This window comes from Stegodyphus dumicola, chromosome X1, assembly GCF_044657685.1.
Source record: "Stegodyphus dumicola isolate Sdum_Otavi_A_Nest chromosome X1, ASM4465768v1".
NCBI lineage: Eukaryota > Metazoa > Arthropoda > Arachnida > Araneae > Eresidae > Stegodyphus > Stegodyphus dumicola.
Window position 1 is genome coordinate 133,847,992 of NC_140780.1, and position 20,555 is coordinate 133,868,546.

General features: G+C 31.2%; 1 protein-coding gene across 2 annotated transcripts in view; it reads left to right on the top strand.

The window, feature by feature from the left end:
• Positions 1–551: 551 nt before the first annotated feature.
• Positions 552–20,555, top strand: part of LOC118185019 (poly(rC)-binding protein 3-like) — a 263,776-nt gene continuing 243,772 nt past the window's right edge. Inside the window, exon 1 of one of the 2 annotated variants that reach the window (XM_035354792.2) lies at positions 552–623. The gene's annotated coding sequence lies outside the window, so the exon portion shown is untranslated. The remainder of the gene's footprint in view (positions 624–20,555) is intronic. The other variant, XM_085807094.1, reaches the window with a different exon arrangement.

Consider the following 20,555-nt stretch of genomic DNA (forward strand, 5'->3'; position numbering starts at 1 on the left):
TTACCATCTCAGTTACTGTAACTCGGAGAATGAAAAACAAATAATCAAAACAACAGTTGGATTAAAAAATGTGATTTTGCGATGCTACGTTAATCGACCTACAAGTGGAATTTCTCTACCATATTTACTCTGCTCGTTCAGAGGTTCGGATTCTAAGGCCGTGTGATTGATCAACGAAATGCAGTGCTCCGAAGACGATCGAACTTCTTCCGTGTCTACCCACATTGGCGCTTGTTGCTTCCTTGGCGAATTCCAATAGGCATCATTACCGTCGCCTTATGCTGGTGGTTCTTAGTACCTTGCTCTTGAATAGACCATATTTGAAAAATGGATTGAAACCCGATATCGAAAATTTTCTTGCTATCAAAAGTATTTTAAGCTGTTGGAAGCATCTGAAGTGAAAATTCTGTTTGCGCTGCGATATTAGATACAGAAATCGTTATTTGAGAAGGAAAATCTTATACAGGCTGTGGAAAGTGCAAAGCGTGAGAAACGCCAAAGAATCCGCGCCTGCGCCGTGTCTCACGATCAGAAGAGCAACCCTCGCTTCTGCTAGCCATCTTGCGTTGTTCTCTGAAGCCTACCCTACTGCTGCTAGTCCCTTCTCGACATCCGACGGCGAGGTATGTTTCCACCTCCTTTTATTCTCCTCCTCTTCTTCCTCTAAACTGGCATTTTCTCTTTTTGCTCTCTTATTAAACTTCCCACAGCAAGACGCCTACGGTTATTTCGATAACTTTTATTGCTCAATATTTTGACATTAAATGCCAATGGATCATGTATGTTTGAGGGGGTGGAGTAGAAAGTAGGGGATGGAGCAGAACTTGATATCGTGCAAATCCTTCACCTGCTTCGTTTCTGAAAGCGCGTCTTTATTAAGAAAGAACTCTCCGGCCCGTTTTATTTATGTTTCAAAACTGAATTAACTTGCAGTGCGACGTATCTAGGCCTGCGTTAACTGTTCGTCCGTTTTAAATATCTCGCCCGGATGACAATATGCATAACTTTATCTGGAAAAGGGTGACTGTTATAAACATTTCCTCTGATAAACTCATAAAAATGTAAATTATTTGATAAAATCCTACAGATATAAGCTACGTATCGTTTGTCATAAGGGAATATGAAAACGCTGCTGCGAAATAAAAGTGTTTCAGATGGATAATTAAAAACGTATCCAAACATTAAGGTACGGATAAATTCTTATTAATGCTCCGAAAGTTTAATTATTTTGAAAAAAAATATTACCCCGGAAAAAGTACCTGTAATGCACTTTTCATTTCTAGCATTTAAGTCTTTTCTTATTTTACTCGATATGTTCTAGGTAGCTAAGTAATGCCATTTACAAGTAAATTTTATTGTTGCTAAATTTCTCAGTCTTAAATTACGAAATTCCGTAGAAGCAAGTGTAAATGTTTCAAATTCTTTTCATGAACGCAAGCTATATTTATCATTTGTGCCGCCACTGCCTTCAATAATTTTACAGAATTTTTTGAAAGCGTTAATATTGGTTTTAAATAACCAGATAACAATCCAAGCATAAATACATTTTTTTAACGTTAGAACATCTGAAACAGAAAACAGAGTCCTAATAATTAGAGATTTATTGAGAAATGATATGAATTATTTATCTGCAGATAATTCTTTTGCAATCAAGAAAAACATTTTTGTGGTCGACAGTTGTAACCATGATTGGAAAAATCACGTTATTCATAAAAATAAAATAAGCTGTTGACTTGTCACGTTATTCATAAAAATAAAATAAACTGTTGACTTGTCACGTTATTCATAAAAATAAAATAAACTGTCGACTGACAGTTTTCTCTTGAAGTATATTTCCTACTTGTAACTTGCAAATACAGATCAACAATTTAATTTTACAATTAAAAACTGAATAATTCAGTTGCAATTTTATTGCTTCAAATGCATAGTCCATTTTTTATTACTTTTTCCTGTGTCCTGATTTCATACTTCATAATGTTAATACGTAATGTTAAAGAATTGTACATTAAAAGTTAAATGTAACCCAACAACAGATGTAAATAATTCGTCAGGTAGTTATCATTTTCCTACTTTTTTCTTTATCTCTTTTTCTTAAACTCGTAAGCCTCTCTATCTGTTTTACATCTTTTCTTGAAATACGGAGCTTCATTCTCTGTTAAATGAATGCCAGAATACGTTTTGATGCAAAAGAGTGAATATTGAACTGATAATTTCAATTCTGACAGACAGTAATTATAAAAGGGCTGTAAAGCATCGAATAAGAAGTATTTTAACTAAATTTCGTGGTTAACAATTTAATATTCCTTAATAACCGTTTATGCATACTAATTTTAAATTTAACGTTATTTCACTAAAAGAGTTTATCAATTGGAGTTATTAAAAGCTATATTCAGTTGTTTTTAACAATTTTCTCTTGAAGTATATTTTCTACTTGTAACTTGCAAATGCAGATCAACAATTTAATTTTACAATTAAAAATTGAATAATTCAGTTGCAATTTTATTGCTTCAAATGCACAGTCTAAAAAATCTGATAAACCTTTAATTTTAGGTGTAAACAATTATTTAAATGCAGTTTTCTGTAATCTTTGTAGAATTTATTAGATTTAATTTTTAAAATGAAACGAACTTAGTTAACAGCTCTGTAATGGGTGGTTACTTCCATCCACAGTAAACAAAAGCGAAATTTTATTCAGTTTATTTGAAATTAAATGCAAAAAAAGATATTAACAAAGGCATGCAAAATTCTGTTTTCTACTCTTTAATTCAGTCTGCATTCTTTTGTGCATTAATAGAAATTATGTATAGAGAGCTTAGATTTTTCACTACTGTACTACTTTAGAAACTATCTTTAAACAGAAGCATATTATGAAGAAAAATAAAAATGGCAATTTGCAAAAAAATACATAAGTAAAATATAATTATAAGAAGCAAAAATGAGATTAATTACCTTTTGAATTTTTTCCTGTAAGTAGCGCATGAAAAGAGAAATAATAGTAAAATTATTCTACATTTCAAAATCTTCGAGTTCTCATTTAAAAGTGATCAAATTCCATCAGGGGCAAGGTCCCTAAAGACGTGAAACACAGGTACCTCGTCTGATATTTTATTCTTTTTGACTGAATGTCAGCTATTGATCCTTAAAATGTCCTCCCTGAAGGCATCCTTTCTTTGTTATTTAACACTGGCGAACCTTTTTTTAATTAAATAAATTTATTTAAAATCGCTTTAATAGCATAATAATGAAGTAAGTTTATATCCTCAAAATATAGCAACAATATAAAGCGAAGGTAAATTTCAAGGCCAGACAAAAGTGTTTTTCTCAGGTCATAAAACTGCATATATTATTTAGCATAATGAAAATTTGTTCCTTTAAATCGGATTCTATTTTAAAAGATGTCGCCATCTTATATCACTGCTTTATTTTACTATAACACATTTTAAAGTTTACATTTTTTAATGATTTCAGATAATTTCTATTATCTTTAAATAAAGAAAAGAGGAACTAAAACAAAATAACATGTAAAATAATGCGATAAAAGCTAAATAAGTGCCTGACAGATTGGTTAAAAGATGCTTTTCCATTAGGAGGAGAGAAATTAAATCTAATATTGTTATGTAGATTACATTCGTAAAATATACCCTGGAAGTCATCACTATAGCTATGATTTCTGCACAGTATTATAGCATTGATAATAGGATTATATTAAAGGGATTTATTGTCGCTTAAAATAAACTCATGCTGTAGCCTTGCAGTTTCATATGCACAAATACGTTTCATTATTCCAAAGCAGGAATGTAAAATAATAAAAATAATTTAATTTTGTTACATTATTTAGAAGAAATGTAATAAAAATGCGTACAATCCGTTGCTTTTATCATGCTTACTAAGCTTCTATAACTTTTACCAAAATTTTCAATAACGAGTTTTCGTCAGTTAAGCTCGATTCTCATTTTAGTTGTTCTGTAAAACAGGTTTAACTGCCCTCACGCAAACAATGTAACAAAGCTACCATCTGTACTCTAATTCCCTTTCTCTTTAGTTCACGTTTTATACTGCAACGTGAAGTTTCCTTTATTCTTAATTAACTCATAAATCATATGAAATTATTTTTTCAAAGATGAAGCAAGAGATTAAAAGAGCGTAAAACTAGTATACGTATTGCAGTAAAGGAATTGCTGAAATGCTCTGAAAATCTCTTCATGTTAACTGAATCGTCAGTTTAAAAAGGGATAAAACTCCAGAAATTGACTAATTTTCACAAATATCCTTAAACAAATGCCAGTTTGAGGACAGAAAAAAAATTCTTATCGGTTTAAATGAACTCTATTATAGCAAAGTCATATTGTTTGAAGAAAGGAATGAAATCTGTTTTTTTATTTTCTCTTTCGAAATAGGCAGTTCTGGATTTTTTTCCTTTCTTCAAACTGGCGAGCAGTTGCTACTTGTCGTCATTAAATAAGGAAATATTTGTTGTTTCCTTGCACATCTATAGTTTCTTTTAACTGCACACAGTGACTACGAATATCAGTGCTCACTTAAGCATAATCCTATGTCATCCTGTCAGGAGTTGAACGATAATTGTAGTCGTTGACAACGTCGTTGAACAATGGTAGTTCAGACTGGGGTTCAAATCGCTAGCGAACGGGCTGGCTGGATGTGCATTTTTGTGGTTTCCCCATGCGAAATGTGTATACGAGCCAGTTTCCTTTAGAAAATCTTCTACGAAAGCATCCCTTCCCTTAGGCAGATAGCCCTTGAATTCTTGCCGCAATGAAAGAAACAAAACCAAATCTGTTAAATGTTAGCGAAGCTTGATATAAAAAACTATGCAAAATCTGTTTTATTATATAAGAATTATTTAACAAATACTCATTAGTTTCAATTTGTGCTTCATATGCGAGAAAATCAGATAGAAAATGTGAAGAGAAAGCTATTAATTTTACTAGGAAACTCAATTAAATTTAATGAAGGGATTTTTTAAATTCTCAAAGCTAATTCCTTTGAAAGAGTTTTTCTACCAATTTGTTTAATTTAAAACGAAAACAGATTATTTTTTATTCATGAAATAGCACAAAAGTTGCAATTAAAAGCATTCGTTAGATAATCTGTACTAGTATATAGGGTTAGCATGATTCATTCGTTTTGAAAAGACTATATTTTCAAAAGTATTTGACGTACACACATGAAAGATATATGAAAAGATTCATAAACTCACGAAGTTTATACACCCTGTACAAATATTCAGTATGTGCCTCTCTGGAGACACGACACACATCTAGACGATAATGGAACTCATTTCATACATTTTGTAGCATTGTTGTCCATATGTTATTCTTGTCAATTGACCAGATGTTCGGAATACCACAAAAAAACTTTGTGGAAGATTTTGCGTCAATGGTTGCATTTCAAACCGTACCATGTGTAGCTCCTGCAACAACTAAAGTCGGAGGATTACGCCCGTCAACTAGATTTTTGCGTCAACATTGGAGGACGAAGATTTCGCCACCGAAATTATATTCAGCGATGAAGCAGTGTTCCACTTATCCTGGAAACTTGGTGAAATAGTGAAAAACAATGGTGAGTTTGTGGTTCGTTTCATATATTTTTCATGTGAGTAATAGTAACACTTTTGAAAATTTAACCTTTTCAAAATGAATGAATCATTTATGCTAACCCTGTATTATTTATATCATTAGTAATAAAACTTTGAGGCATTTATTCTCGTGATGTAACAAATAGCTTGCTAAAATTGTAAATTATTGGCGCATGTTAATATAAGAGTATTCCTTTTTAATCTTTCCGTAATTAGCAGTTCCTCTTATATAAAATAACATAAGCGTAATTCAGCCAAATTATTTTAAGTGTTCATAATTTTCTTTACGAAAACGACGCAAATCTAAAATGAATCATACACAAAAAGCAATATTTTGTACTTAAAACTTTCTTGAAATTGAGAATTCATTGAAAATTATCTATTGCATATACGAAGTTATACTTTATATTTTGTTGGAGTAACAAAAAGACAAAGAAAAACTCTTAATGTGCATAAATTAACTAAAATAACTATAAAAATTAATAAAAGTTAACTGGGTAATATATATATATATATATATATCGATTAATGTTGCTCGAATAAAAAGTAAAAAAAAGTAATTACTTTTAGAAGATGATTCATTCAGGCCTTTTAAATTTTTCAACAAACTTCATATTTTTATTTAGTTTTCAGACTTTAGTTCATGTTTATAAAGATTATGTCTCGGCAATGAATATCTGTGAAGAACCTGACCAGCAACAGGATATTAAATGTTTTCTCTCTCTATATATATATTATAAGGTATTTCTCCCGCCTTCTTGGCGAGCCTTCGTGGTGTAGTGGTCAGTGTGTTCGCGAGGAGGTCCGTGGTTCGATTCCCGGCGAAAGCGTTTGCTCATGTTTCATCTTGCCTGCTTCCAAAAGACCTAATGTCTCTACAGTGGCGCCCGAACTAAAAAAGGTGTCGGATGATGACTCTCCTCACCCAGGATTTGATGACTGGGTCCCCTAAAAACTCCAGTCGCCCTTTAAAAGGGGGAGAATATAAGGTATTTCTCTCAACTTCTTGGCGAGCCTTCGTGGTGTAGTGGTCAGCACACCCAGCGCGTAATTGAGAGGTCCGCGGTTCGATTCCCGGCGAAATCGTTGCTAATTTTTCATCTTGCTTGCTTCCAAAAATACCTAATGTCTCTACAATATATTGCATTATTTTTATTTGAAATATATTTTTATTGGTGGTTTAGTTTATTGACCATATGCATGAAAAGTTTTTAAAATGTTAGAAAACGCTGGTATAAAATAGCCAGTTAATGTAGAACTACTCGTGTAAGGAATATCGAACAGATGCTAAAATTTTCGATAAATGTTTTATGAACAATAGAATTTGTGAACATAAGTAAAAAAAAGAGCAGAAATCAGGCTCAGACTGATATAGGTTTAAAGATAGAAATACATACATACTTCTAAAGGTTACATAGCTAGAAATATCAATCAAATTTTGCTTTATATTCCACCATAGAATACCATGCTCTGCTTCCTTCAGCTGCGTTAATAAATAGTATTCAGCAGATAAACTTAAGTAACATTTTCGATTCTATTTTGTTTGATTCTTATTTTACAATATAAATTTTAAGAATACGCATACAAAGGACATTGAAAACTTTTTATTCAAAATTCACATTTGGTGAGCCTGAAAAAATTTATTCAGTTTAATAAAAGTTTATACTTAATCAGCGGTTACTGTAAATTTAATGATATTATCCAAAATCAATGTTTGAAATAGTATTCCACTCAAATATTCAATTAATTGTGCTAACTCCCTTCTACCTCATTTTCATCAAAACAGTCAGCACAAGTTGTTAAAAAAGCATGCCGGTATGATCTTGAAGCTCTGTTCTTGAATTTAGCCAAAAAGAAAGTGCAGTAGTATACTGCTGAGAGCCAAATGGGATGCTACCTATTAGTAGAGATTGTTTAAAGGATTAATTTAATTGTAGAGCTTTGTTTTATGGCAGGCACTAGCTTTTTTAGGCTTTGGTCACTACTAAGGCCAGAAGCGGTGGTAATTTTATTATGGAGGCACTTAATAGATTTATTATGGAGGCACTTAATATGGAGGCACGGCCACCTTGCCTTCTATAAAGAGACAGACAATGTACATCCATCCCTTCTTCGGGATTCGAACTTGGGCCCTTCAGTAGGGCAATCAAATCACTAATCCCTTTCTCGTCTGGGGGACTGTTTAGAACAGTTATTTACGTCAAAGCAGATATCAATAGAGCAGATTGATAAAGACAACTAAAACTTGAAAATGAAATTTAAATTTAAATATTTCACGTTAAATATAGTTGTGTTAAAACAAGAATTTCCAAACAGTTTTAATTTCCTTTGATTCTAAATCTGGAAACCTGACTGAAAATTATTTAAAGGGAATAACAAAACTTTAAAACCATAATTTGTTGTTATTCAGTTTCAAAGTATTAATATACAAAAAATTAGCCATAAAGGGATTAATTCACTGATGCATAGCAAAAGCGAGTTGTGAATTGTAAACAATTTAGCATAAATTTATCATGGCAGCTTCTGTGATTCTTTTTTATCATAAATAATTGAAACACAGCTAATTTGAATCGGATCTAATTTGTTAATATCTTTCAGATCCGAGAGATTTCTGTTAATTAATGTGAATTTGCTCATATTTTTCAACAGAGGAAATGAACTAAAAGACTAGTTGGACTTGAAAATAGACCAACTAAAAATTTAAAAGAAAAGAAAAGGAGTATTTGTCTTATACATGATTAAATTCTAGGCTTAACAAAGAATGAGACAAGCTAATGAGCAATTCATTTAACTCCGTCTAGCAATATGTGTGACTTTTCCAGAAATACCCGTAAATAAAAGCAACTTTGCAGTTCCGCGCAAAGTACGGATACAGCAAGGCAAAACTTCAAACAATTTGTCTTATTCAGCTGCCCATTTTACACAAAAGGTGAAGCAGAAGACTGATGATGCGGTTTAATAATAAGGATTGGTAGTAAAGCCTTTCTGTAAGTCTGCAATATACTGTAAGCAATTGTGTCGCCGTCCGTATTCAGTTAGTTGGCTTCGGAAAACTAGTTACGGCGAAGACATATTGTTCAAATTAAAGGGGAATCAGCGTTATGGTGCTTTTTGGGCAAGTTTAGCCTGTGAAGATTATTAGAAGAAGTGTGATTTAAATTCAGTATATTAGCTCGAATTAAAACCTTTAAGGCTAGAAAACACTACATATAGCACTGTGAAAACTCAGCATTTTTGAAAAAAAAAAAATGTTACCAAGTCTTCGCTTAATACTACTGGATTATTTATGCCAAAATTATTTTTGAGACTTCTTACTTGTTTTAACGTTGAAAGTTAACAATTATAATTTCATTTTTTTAAATGAATTTCTAAATTGCGGTAGCTAATTTGACGCCCTTTCTAAGTGTTCACTTCAGGCAAGTGTCTCACTTACCTCACCCTTGTCCCGCCTCTGGTGTAATGAGTAATTGAGGTTAATATTTTGGTTATATATTACCCATAGTGAAACACAATTGTTAGATCATCTTTTTTTATTTAAAGTTCAAACTTTAAATAGCTAAATCCAAGCATTATTAAAGAATTCAAGAACAAACGTGATTGCGTTTTTTCAGATTGAAATCATTTTGCATAAATGAAACAAAGCATATGTAAGTGTTCTTTAAATGTATGCAGGAAGCCTGTAGTATCTGAAAAATGTAACATATTTCACTTGCTGGAGCAGCTGAACTGAATTTTAGCTCTCAGAGTTTTAGAACGGATAGAAATTTAATGAAATTAGCGATCTTTGGAAATTCCCTATATAAGATTTACTGATTTATTAATCCAGTTTTACGTTTGTTCGGTTTAGAACATGCACTGGTCATTGCTGGAAAACTGCTTTTTCTCATCTTCTTTTGTAAGCAAAGAATGATTAGTGCTTATGCAAGGGGGGGGAACATCCTAAAGTATGTCACCATCAGACGTATATCATCTTTGCGTCAAGCTAATTTCTTCTTCCGCCATCTGGTTACGCAAGCTATAAATTCATGTAATTTTTGAAAGCATCGTTAGTGCTGCCATCTGTTGTTTTAAGATATATAGACCTGATTATTAATACCATAATCCTTTCAAAACGAATATCTCAGAATAAATTCTGAACATCTGCTGTTTTCCTTTTTGCTTTAAAAAATTTAATATATTACTGTGCATGCTTTCAGGGAGTTTTATTTAGCAACGATTCTTAAGAACGACTCGAGGACACGCTTGCGTAACAGGAAATACTGGAGATGTCTTTTGCGAATGACGAAAGTCGGCAGCAAACGTATTATCCGAAAGTAAACCGGAAGAAAAAGTCATTTATGTCCCATATTTATTAGCAGCTTTTATGTCTATTGCAAAGACATAAAACTGGCAACTAGGAATTAATTCGAGATCCTTAAAGATTAAGGGAATACTTATAATCACCGGAACATGGAATATGGAAAGGAATTCTATGTGAAATTTCAGTGCAGCTGATTTCTGCTCAAGTAACAATTAAAACATTTAAACGGAAATGAAACACATCTATTCCAGAAGTATTTAATTGAGTTGGTAATTGAAATGTTATTGATATATAAGATTCAATCTTGCAAAACATAATTTCAGGCTAATTATATTATTATAACATTTTAAATAACGTGGGCTCAAGCAGTTTTATTAAATGAGATTTTTGACTAGAAATAAAATTCTGACTTCTAAGCATAACAATCCTTCAGTAGATTAGTTATTTATCAAAAGTTACGTATTAAAAGGGGATTGTGAACCTGTTTTCCCAAACTGTAATGCTGTTATGTCAGTGCATCGTTTCTTAACGAAGTGTCCGGTCTTCTTTTGAATCATTTCAATTGAATGTGACTTGTCTCTTGACCGTATTATCGGGAAAGAGCCCCATGCCAATTTATTTCAGTACCTGAAGATCTTTATTTTTATTTTGTTTCAATTTCATTTTGGTTTGAATTTGTTTCTTGGTGTTTTAATGCAATATATTTTGATATATCTCCTATTTATTGACTATAGTCTTGTTTTACATCTGAAATCACTATCTGAGTTTTATTTATTCATTTCAGCATTTAATATTTCATAACTTCTGATTTTATAAATTTGTTGCTTTAAATTTGTGTTAGATATAACTTGTACTTAATTTGTGTTTAACGTAATGAGACAACAGCACTGGCCACCTATTAGGAGCTTCTATTATGAAAGGGCCACCACTTCTGGCCTTCGTAGTAGCGCAAGGCTAATAACCTTTTAATGTTTTGCGCCAGAAAATCCACTACTACCACTATTGCTTTCAGCAGATCTGACGAACGGGCTAAAATGGACCCAAAAACTTAGCGATAAGTGAAAAGCAACAAGGTTGTGTGGATTTTTGAAATTTTCAGGATAAAAATTTATACTTATTTAAATCTAGATCTCATTTTTCGCTTCGCATGGACATTTAAGAACTGCTAACTTAGTTGTATCGCACTTCTGTGACATGAGGTCATCGAAAAGTTGCCATTCGATAGCGCCCGTGGTCACGTGTGTATCGTATACCGTGCCCAGTTGAGATGATGTAACCGTGGTGATCAAGGTCTTGTAAGATGTTCTGAGATAAAACTTTTGCTCTAAACCCGCAGAATTCACGGATTTGCTCATTTCTGAGTGCCGTCTTAAAATTTACACAGCTCATTCTCTCCTGAGCATTCTACTATAATGCTCTCTGACTACTGCAAGGGAAAAGTTCTTTTTTCCTTCTATTTTCATTGCCTCTTCTCCCTTTTGAAACTGACTTTTTGGAAACTTCAGAATCATTACCTACAAAATCTATTTCGAGTTTACTGAAAAGCAATGAAAATCATAGGCTGATTGCAATATAAACACGGCAATTCTCTGAGTTATATTAGCGAAGTATTCAAAAAAGGTTATTATTATTATTCGGAAAAGATTATATATTAATTAAAGGTTAAGCTTAAAACTGTATTAATATACACTTAACTCTTTATAATATGAATGTAAAGCCGGATATCCTGGGACATTTGAAGCGAAGGAAATTTCTTCAGAAACTCATTATTTATTAAGACCGAATTTACATATTAAAGAATTGATATGTATTTTCACTATACAAGAAAAAGCAAGACAGATAATTAATTCTTTAAAATATTCGTAAAGATGTCATCGTACTGCATTATGACACGATCTATCACGTTGCTAAATTTGTGAAGAAGAAGCTGGAAGCCCCAAATTAGAGAACTTTAGTCTAAATCCCGGATTTCTATCCATGCGATTTGTTCACCTTCAACTCCTTTAAACATTTCCTGAAAAATGATGGTTGCGGTTGGATGATCATGTGGAGGGGGCTGTATGAGACTCTTTTATGAAGCGGATAACAATTCCACTGTAAGTTCATTTTTAACATCGTTCATCAACTTTGTTCATCAACTAACATCATTCGTCACCGGCTTTGAAGTCGGTGAAAGTTTCTTCAAAAGGAAAGAATATATCACTTAGAGGAGCTCTTAAAAATTTACTGTTTCATCAGGCCTTAGCATTTATATTTTTCTAAGCTTTAAAAAGTAATATGAAACTTATACATTTAGGAGAATTAAAAAGGTTATATGTTAAGAACAGTCAACCACTTCGTACAAAATCAAAGGCAGGAAAATTTTCTGAGGAAATGAGTTATTTAATTTTAATCCTAGAGATGCTTCCGGCAAATGATTTTGATAGGGAAATAAGTTCTTTAACTCCATTTGCATCTATTTTATGCTATCTCTTTTTACTTTCCGATATGTCTTAAAATTGTTAAAATATTAGCTATAACTTCTTTTTATTAATAATGTTATAACAATAATCTTTCCCACTATTAATGCTCTTTAAACAGCGTTTTTATTAAATTACTTCATTTGCGCGTAAATTATCATGTTTCGTACATATAAATAATGAGTATACTGAGTAATGCAGTTTTTCAATTTGAAACTGTAAGTCCTTTATAAATTCAAGTATAAAACTCAAGATTTCCGTTTCTTTCTTTCAGAGAAGACGGATATGTAGTGTAACGCAAGCAGTTCTAAGAACTTCTTTAAAAACTAAAATTGTGTGTATGTGTACGTATGTACGATTGCACAGGCTTATATTGATCACATTATGAATTTATACACATGTGCAAAAGATAGTCTGTATTTTTATCAAATTAATGGCACAAAAATAATGATATTAGTACTTTTGTAAAGCCATTAGGTTCTTTTGACGGAAAAGACGTGAAAAATGTGCAGTGCACTCCCCGAGACTCAAACCGTAATCCTCTCGAATACGCATCGAATATGTTTCCAATTACACCACGAAGACGTGGGCAGCACATCGAGAAAACACCTTATAGTTTTATATATTACAAAATATTTTCGTAATCCATGAACAAGCAATCGTTATAAACAGTGAAAATAGGTGTTAAATTAAGCAAAGACATGGTCGTTAAATTTTACATATGCATGCCTAATTTAAATGTGATGATTTGACTATTGTATTTAATAACAGCTTTTTTTCTAAAGTAGCCTTTGCATACTAAAAACTGAATGTTTTGAGAGTATTTCCAATCAGCCGATAAAATAATGCAATTTTCCACCACTAGTCTCAAATAAAGATATATTTCATAAAAATATGTATTTTAAAGATATATTTTCAATTTGGGGACATACGTTTGAAGTAAAATACTCATAATGAATTCAAAATCTCGATTTTTCTACCTAAAAATCACTATTATGTGATAAACTGTCAAATTTTTATGACGTTCAACAATAAAATATCGAAGGTAAAACAAAAGTCTAAGTATGTGCAAGTAAAAGAATATGAAAAAGAAATGAATATTTTTTATGAAAGAAAGCAAGAGTAATGCACTGTAAGTAAAACTATCTTGTAGTGTACACGAAACACAAAACTACATGAGAAATATTCTAACGATAACTAACTATCTTACAAAACTTAATGAAAAACGTTCCCATTGAAATATTAAAATGAAAAATGATAAGAAAGAAAAAATATTTATAAGAAAAACAACAAAGAATGGTAAGAAAAAATTAGCAGGATAATAGTAGCGCTTATTCTCTCAAAAGCAATAAGAAATTTAACTTAGAGCACTGAGATTCTAGAAATTTTCAATTATATATAAGAATATTCTTTTCTAAATATCCTTTAGCGGAATTTTAAGCATTGTATCTGAAGCACTGTAAAATGATATTTCAGATAAACCGCTGCCCTGTTGCTGTAAAATTAAGAGGTATTATCGGAAAGAAAACAAGCCTGCAATAGACAGAAGCGACAAGATTACTAATTGTTAGCTTCAGTGACATCGTCACAAGTAGCAGAATTATGTCCTCTGTAATTTAAACTTCGATCTGAAGGGGAGCAGACTGTGTCCCAGATTGCTGCCGACTATTTTAGAATGTAGAGTCATTAGGATTGTCGAAGCAGGAAACATGAAAAACGAGCAGTGCCCTTTCCGGGATTCAAATTCCGGATTTCCCGATGTTAACCGAACACTCCAATTACACCACAAAGTCACGTGGAAAGGACGCAGAAAATACTTTACAGATGATGAATATATACATCTAAAGTGAGGAGCTGATTTTGTGTGAGTGCTTGCTTTGGTAGAAGACCAGGTTTTTATGACCAACTCACTCGTTAAACTCGAAATCTTGATTAATTTAATCAAGACAACATGTCACATCTGACATACAATAGCGGAGCTAATTATTACCCACGGATGATTTCTTCCAGACAACACTTTTTGTCATCATATGGGAGAAAGATGGGCACTGTAATTTGCAAACCAGCATTTTTTAAAACCGCATCAATAGAAAAGGCATTCTGGAAATAGTTAGGCTTGGAATTTCCTTGCTTCTCTTTGGTGTATATTGACAGAAACCTACCTGTTGCCGAGACTGAACTCTGTGTTTTTGTTGATGGATTTCTGAAAATTGCGAGACATCAGGATAAAAATCTTCAAAAGTGTAATATAGTGTATACTGTCGCAGCAAACGAATCTTTTCATTTAATGCACGATTCTACCATCCTCAGACAGCAAATGTCCGAGGATGGTAGAATCGTCTGAGGAGTGAAATGTCTGAGGAGGCAAATGTCAGACAGCAAATGTCTTCCCATACTTTGTACCAAATAGCGTATCAAATTTGATCACTAAATCTTCAAACTTATCAAGTTTTTGTAGGAAAATTGAAGAATATGTTTGTTTTTTACAGCTGAAATGGCTAATAGCTTAAGTAACAAAAAGAGTTTCCAATCATGAATTTAAATTAAAGTTAGAAATATCCCATATTCAGCATTAGTTTCATAAAAAGCTTTCTCCTTTTAAATTCAGGTAATAAAGGTTCCCAAAAACATTTACATTTGCCTGTAAGTAAAATCTTACATAATCAGGGTAGAGTGTAGTAAGCATTAAGTTGCTTACGCTTGAATGAAATTTTGAGTTATTTTCTCGTCTTTGTTAAAACCTATGGCGTATTTGATCGTTAAAGCTTTATTAATTTAATATTTAGTTAATTTGATCGTTGTAATAAAAGTAATGAAATACATAGAATTTTAAATAAAATGAATGTAAAACCTGTTACGACTATAAAATGGAAGCATCCGGTTAAAAAATGCAAAAACATCAACAATGTTTTTTGTTGTATAATGGCTTTATCATGTACTCCGCTGATAACAGCTGGCGAAAGTTAAAAGAGAAGACCAAAGTACAACACACCTTAGCACTTACATTAAAAAAAAACACAAATCTTCACAGCGTTCCTTTTTTCTCCTCATATGGAATTCGAGCATTTAAATTTAAGGTATGCGAAGAAATTTTTTCCTCCTATAATAATGATATTTGGCATCCTGATGACAACATCTCGCTTAATTTAGGCTAAACTGCGAAATAACGAGACACTAGAAACATCTTTTTTCTAGTTTAAAGTTAATTTAAAAGTCTTTGACACTATATGCTATAATAATTGATAAAGGAATGCCTTTATTTGAAATATAGCTCTTATTCATATGACACCTTAAATTTTATCAAACATTCCATTTTATTAAACGGAAGGAAAATCTTACCATACTACCAAATACTTACCAAAAAAAAAATACCAATACTTACCAAACAAATCTATTAATTTGAAAATGGAGATTTGCTGAACCATGGAGATTTGCTGGGTATATAGCAATTCGGAATCCGTTCTGGACGCAGGTATGCCTAATCATTTGATTTCGATCTTCATTTTTATACAAGCACAGCAATAAAAGAATTCTGATATCTTAAAGTTATCAGTTTTAATTGTTCTTCCTTGGTGAAATATGTTTCTGCAGAAATAATTGATTTGCGAATCGTTGAAGAACAAGTATAGTAACATATGCCTTGACATAAAACAGTTTTTTAGCAGAAGTTTGTTGCATTTCTGTGTAATCAATATTAATAAAAATATTCGCTTTTTATTATAAATAGTAGCTATTAAATTAAATTTTGTAGGATATAAAATGCATTAGGGAAAAGTGCTACTAGCTTTTGAGCCGTGGTTGATTTTGTACATTAAGTGAGAAAGCATAACGCCTAAAAAATCTGTTTAGACAAAATACGAAGGATATTTATAAAGAGTATCCTAAGTGTAATGCTGAGGATAGGTTTTGAATTATACTGTTAATGGTAAAAGAAAACGAATATGGTCTTATTATCGAACTATACTACAATTTAGGTTAAAGACCAGGTACTGAAAGGAAATTGAAGTGACTTTTGTTAATGAAACATAGAATAAGAAATATAAAAAAAAATTAAGTTTATGCAACCTGAGTACTTTATTCATTTCATACCATATACAGATGAAAGTTCCAGCTATTGGACGTGATAGTGAAGATGGTGTCAATAAAAGTTAAGCGTGAGAAATTGTATACTTCAAAAAGCACTTCCATAGAACATAAGACCTTTTATTTTTCCCGTAAATTATTATTTGTAAGAGGCATTTTAATATGAAATAATAATAAACATTACTAATATTAAGTTTAGACTCATAACACATGCATATTAAAAAATTTACGGCACATAAATAAACATATTTGACTTCCTACCTGTATTAGCTTTATTAGTTAGTTCTATAATAACTGTAATACTAGGCTTTGTAATAAAAAATATTATCAAAATTATTATTTATCAGGAATCCAAAATATTTAATTATTATAAGAGCATTCAACTTGAACAAAAAATCAGGCAAAATTTGAAGACGGCGGACTATTCATTCCAAATTAAAATAGACATATCTTATAGTTCACTGGATCGCCACAGAATTTAGGATTTAGATCAAACTGAGCTTGGTTGCAGGAAATTAATCATAAAATCCAAATACTTCCATATGTACGGGCTTGAAAAAGTTATATTTGTGAAGTATACTTGATGCTTTTATAATATAAACGTTTCGTAATGTGCAATAAAAACATACAACTATTTCACATCAGCTTTCTGATGGTATAAAGTGATGTGTCTGATAATATAAAATGTTAGAGTTTTAAGCTCTAAAATCAGATGATGGTTCGTCTTTATTAATTCTTCATACACTTTGTGGCTTTTATTGAAAAGTTTCAATATGCACCTATGAAAAGAAAATGTGTATTTTTCTATCATATTTAGATTAATATTCTAGGGAATGCGACTCATTGTTCAAAATCTGCAATTAAAGCTAAGTTAACTTTTTTAAAATATATTTTCCCCTTATACATACTAAATTGCGGTTAAAGATGATATATTTCTCAAACAGAGCGAATTCTAATTTCAGCTCTTTACTAAAGACTTCAGGGTCAGCATTAAGCTTGTTATTATATAAATGATGGTCCAGTGTATAAATTCTGCATATGAAATGTACATGGCATAACAAATTTCGTGACTGAAACACTCTTGCAATTACTATATGAATCAAGGATTCACATTTAAATCCAAAGAATAAAAATGGCTCTTTATTGTCTTCCTCTTCTTAAAGATGAAAAGTGCAATCTTTCTGAAATAATGCGTAATCAGGAATCATCCTTACAATTCAAATATATTTGCTCTTAACTCCGAGTTTTGCGAAACATGAACAAAACTTAAAAGTAAACCTTACAAATGCTGGAAAATCTATGAGTATATATTAACTGAATAAGAGCTACAGTTAAATTTCAAACTCGATATAGCAAAGCTGAGTTTTTTCTGAAACTTAAGAATCTCAGATTTAATGGTAGTTATACTATGTAATATATTTTTATAGTTTTACTTCTAGTCCTTCTTGTTTCTCGTAGTTTAGATTTTTCTATTTTGTCGAGAATGACTTTATTATACAGTACGAAAACAAAAGGGGCACAATTTTGTACTTCTCATTCTTGTAGACTGGTCGACGAAATTAAAATTTCATTTACGTCCAAAAATTGAATCAGCGTTAAAAACGTTTTGCCGTTATTTACGCTTAAGATTTCCGGATACTTTTCATCTTCATGACAGAAATAATTCTTTCGATTAATTTTTAATTTTTTGAAAGCCTTGCCTTTTCTTTCTGAGAGAATGAGCATATATTAAAATACTGCAATTTTAATCTGGTAAAAGGTCCTCACACTATTTTTGTTATTAACACTTTTAGTTTCATTTATGAAAACATACTTGAGAGGAAATTCATTTAACATTTTACTTACTAACTTCACAGATGATATTTTACGTTTCGCATCATTTCCCAAATGAGACACAGAAATTTTAATTTATTAATATTTGATAAAAACAATTATGAAAAAGAGTAACGACTTAAAATATTGCATTTAAAATAACTTATTAAAAACAGTTATAACTGTTAATCACGCATTTCCTTTAGTTTTAAATTTTGTGCTTTGTAGATTAGTAGTTATTAAAACGCATTATGCAAAATAATAAAAAACATGATATACAATAGGAACTAAAATAGAAAATATGTTAGCGTTGTTGCTGTAAAAGATCATGTTTCAAAGATACCTATTTATAAATTTAATACCTCATTCAAAGATGAATAGCCCAGTGCCTCGTATGTCGCACTACGTGTACATTTGTACGAGAAGGGAGAGCGTACACGAGTACTCGTAAAAGGAAGTTTAACTTGCTTTTTCTATAAAAGGAAATTTAACTTGATTCTGAATCTATCTTTGAAGTTTTGTGGCAGTCTCAGAAATGTACTGAGTATAGAAATAAAAATATAACATTTATACACATTTAACACCAAACGGATGAAAATGTATTTCAATTCTTGCACACCTTCATTGAAATTTTCACGCAGTGTTAGATTCCTTATTTCCGAATCGTGCTCAGATAATTGCAGTTACATTTGTGAGTCTGTCTAATACTAAAATAAAACTTTACTTGGTATGCTTAGCAAATTAAAAGTTATTTCTAGCTAATTTTATATACAAAAATGTAATTTCACATTGCGTTTGCGATATTTTCATGAAATATTCATAAATATAGTAGCCAATATTTCAAGCAGAAACCTGTGTTTTATCAACAAATAAATGGACAATATTTACATTTTGATATATTTTTTTAATTAATAGATGAAAAAACGTAATACAGGTAAGATCTAAAGTTTTTGCTTGAGTTAAATATTTAATATCGATTTTGATAAACTTCTTTTTAATCACTGTTAATGCGTAATTGCAAAGTCACAATTTACATACTAACTATCAAATTCTGTCTGCCTATGTATAAAATATTTCCCTCCATGTTCTATGTGATTTATATGCTTTATCATAAGGGATTATTGTGTAAAAATTTAAAAAAAGATAGATTTAACAATACCGCGTTTCATTTTCTCCAGCCTTTCTTACTGCAATTTGTTTTCGTTACTTTTTGCGTCTAATTTCATGTTGATCAGTTTTACATTTTACTTTATCTAGTGTAACTCTTATCCCTGTCGGAAGTATTCGCATCACATATACATCTCGCACAAAAATAAATAAATAAATAAATAAATAATAAAAATAAAAAGGACAGTTCTGTATCTCCCGTTCTACTGGCTCGATTGGCGAAATTTAACTTGCGTTTTTCATGTCTCGAAAACGCGACATAGTATATATATTAGATTCATGTATAGTTTTGTTCTAAAATATGTATTCTGACACAAAATCAGACTTTTTATGAAATGAGCTGACAATATTTTCTCATATTTTTATTCTACGATTCAAATTATGCCTAAATATTAAATTTTGTAAAGTTTGCCGAGAGACGTAACGAAAGATTTTGAAATTTGCAAATATTTTCACTTTGCGCTAAGAATAATTCACTTCGCGAAATTCTTAATTTTTAGTAACTTATTTTTCTTTCCAATTTTTCATTGTGTACGAGCGGAAAACAAGGTGTAGCGTCCATTCTTTCAAATAATTTTAACAAAGCGCGTAAACGGTTTTTGGTGTTATTATGTTGTAACAATTATGCCAAATTTCAAAACACGCTAGTTTAAGTGTAGCTTCGGAAATTTGAAGTAAAGAATTCTAATATTTTGCAGTTATGCCTAGAAATACATCTACTTTAAGATGATAACAAAAATTTTAATTAATTGTTTTTGAAACATTCATAAAAATTACTAAAAAATATCAAATTTTAAAAAACAAATCAGAAAGCTGAGAATTTTATTTGGATTGGGGATAAATTTCGAACGGCGAAAAAAGGAATCCAGTAAGTTCTCGAGTAATAATAAAAAAGAGATATTATTAAATACATACCTTATTGAAGAGCTAATTTTTTAAAACTACTCGCGCGATTTTTACAAAATTTGACACTTTGGTATAATTTGAGTTGTAGAATCGAAATATGAAAAAATATCATTTCCGAAAAAGATTCTATTTTGTGTCAAAATACCTATGTTAGAAAAATGCTATATATAAATCTAATATATACCTAAGTTGAGCTTTCGGGACATGAAAAATGCAAAGTACATTTCATCAA